This window comes from Myotis davidii, unplaced genomic scaffold, assembly GCF_000327345.1.
Source record: "Myotis davidii unplaced genomic scaffold, ASM32734v1 scaffold854, whole genome shotgun sequence".
Lineage (NCBI taxonomy): Eukaryota > Metazoa > Chordata > Mammalia > Chiroptera > Vespertilionidae > Myotis > Myotis davidii.
The window spans coordinates 2,525,292-2,527,788 of record NW_006285939.1 but is presented as its reverse complement, the minus strand read 5'-3'; the positions used below and the strand labels follow the sequence as shown (position 1 = coordinate 2,527,788).

At 47.1% G+C, this 2,497-nt stretch overlaps 1 protein-coding gene across 1 annotated transcript in view; it reads left to right on the top strand.

Annotated features, from left to right (window-relative positions):
• The window catches only part of NCOA4 (nuclear receptor coactivator 4), a 30,775-nt gene that overhangs the window by 6,328 nt on the left and 21,950 nt on the right, over positions 1-2,497 (top strand). The window lies entirely within an intron of this gene.

The window sequence follows — 2,497 nt, the reverse complement described above, 5'->3', positions numbered from 1 at the left end:
ATATTTTATTGATTTTTTACAGAGAGGAAGGGAGAGAGATAGAGAGTTAGAAACATCGATGAGAGAGAAACATCGATCAGCCGCCTCTTGCACACCTCCTACTGGTGATGTGCCCGCAACCCAGGTACATGCCCTTGACCGGAATCGAACCCGGGACCTCTCTTTAACTAGAGGCCCATGTACCAGTCAGGTCCCTGGCCTGCAGGATGGGGCCAAAACTGGCTCTCTGACATCTCCCAGGGGTCCCAGATTGCGAGAAGGTGCAGGCCAGGCCGAGGGTCAGAGAGGTGGTTTCAGGCCTCATCCCACAGGCCAGGCTGAGGGAACCCACTGGTGCATGATCGGGGCCAGGGAGGGACATGGGAGGTTGGCCAGGCGGGAGGGACGGTGGGAGGGCTCCAGGGCCTGTTCGGCCCATCTAGCTCAATCCTGATCAGCCAGACTCCAGCAGCAAGCTAACCAGTCGGAGCTTCTGCCCCCTGGTGGTCAGTGCACATCATAGTCATAGTTTGAGCAGCCTTAGCTTATCATTAGCATATTATACTTTGGTTGAACAGATGACTGGACAGAGCATATTAGGCTTTTATTATACAGGATAGACTGAAAAACTTCTTTCTAGCCATTGAATTTTAACTTTTCATCATTCAGTGGTATGTCTAGTTTTTTTTCTTGTATCTTAACAAAATGTTATCCAGTGAAAGTACTAGTACTTTGAACTAAGAAATTGTTTTCTCAGTATGTTTGATACTGAATGCCTGAAATGGGATCCAAGAAACTGTGCATCTCAGATAAAGCAGGCTCCTCCACAAACTCTGTTCATCTGAAATCTGAGGGATGCTTAGTTGAGGATGATGGCCTTTAGTGTACCCTTTTCTTTTAAAAAAATCTTCACTGGAGGATGTTTTTATTGAATTTTAGAAAGAGAGCAAGTGGGGGAGATAGGAAGGGAGGGAAAGAAAGAGAGAGACACACGCCTGATGGGGGATCTGAGGCAGATTGGTTGTGACTTGCCTAAGGTTATACAGCATTTAAGTGGAGCCAGGTTTTGTACCAAAATAGGTCCATTTTTGTACCGACTGTGTATTGTATAGTACTCTCAATTTCACTTCTGTAGTCACAGCACCAGTGCTTGGAATCTGGAAAGTGCTCAGTCAACTTTGTTCAGTGAAAAGCATCCATGAGTGGTAAAGCAGCACTGGACTGAGGCCTTGTGGTAGTGTGTGTGTGTGCAGTGGTGGGAAGGGGGGAATTAAGGTATAGGTGTGTCAGAGATGTGAGGAGATGTCTGAGAGCCTGAAACAAGCTGAGGGCTGAACCCCCAGCTGGGCTTGTAACCAGACAATTAGTGGGTCCGCACTGCCTGTCACTACTCGAACCAATTAAGCAAAGACAGGGTTGAATCATATATGAGTGTTTATTCTAATACTGCCACCAATGTGAGAGCAGCACATCATCCACAAAAGTCTGCTCTGTGGCCTCCCTCCCCCCCCATAAGCCGTTGCTTATATAGGACAAAGATTGCATGAGGAAGTAGGCAGTGTGGGCTGGGGTGGGACTCCATTGTTTGGGCTACAAGGTTGTTAATCTTCCTATGATAATAGTTCTTGAATAAGACTGGGCCACATTCCAAGGTTGACTCCCCGGTCCCAGAGACATATAACTTCTAGCCAGGTTAGAATGTCCTTTCTTTAACCAACACAAGGCATTCGTGGTTAACAGAGCATTATTATTTCCCATAACCATAGCTAGTCCCCAAATATTCTATTTTTGCCCCTGACTGTTATAATCTCAGAGAGGATTTTAAGCTGTTGACCAGGAACATTCTAATAACTCGGCAAGCCTCTGACTTACCCCCAAGTTTGTTATTTCTCTGTAATGATTAGCAGTAAAATCTTTAAATCATAAATGTCTTGACAATTTGGCGCGTGGAGGGTTGGGCAGATATGTTGTGGGCGGTGGAACGGCACCAGGTGTGCGGGGGAACAGCACCAGGTGTTGGACCTGGCTAGGCAAGAATTCAGAGCCATGACTCAAACTATAAGAGAACATTTATTTGGAAAAGAGGTAAAAGGAGTAATTTGTATAAGAAATGGGTTTAGGAAACAAGTTATAGAGGTAACGAAGGGCCCTTGGAGCTTGGGAGTGAGGAAGGAAATGGTAAGGAGCCTGGGGGAAAGGAAAGGGGGGGAAGGGAAAGGAGCCACCTGCTCCTGGGAGGGAGAGGCACTGGGTCTTCCTTTCTAATGGTTTTAAGGGTTGAGATTTTAGGGGAGGTCCCATCTCAGGGGAAGATCTTAAAGGTGTGTCCTTTCAGGGCCTGGGTCTCCATGGATTGATTGGTGGGTGCCAGGGCAGGGGTCATTATCTAATGCACCTGGTCATGAGCTCAGCCTTGGTGCCGCGTGTCTGGTTTTGGTGCTTCTCTGGGCTTGGAGTTGATGTACAACTGAGGCCTAGAAGTTATCTCTAGGGAGGAAAGATCAGTGTTTCTGACTGC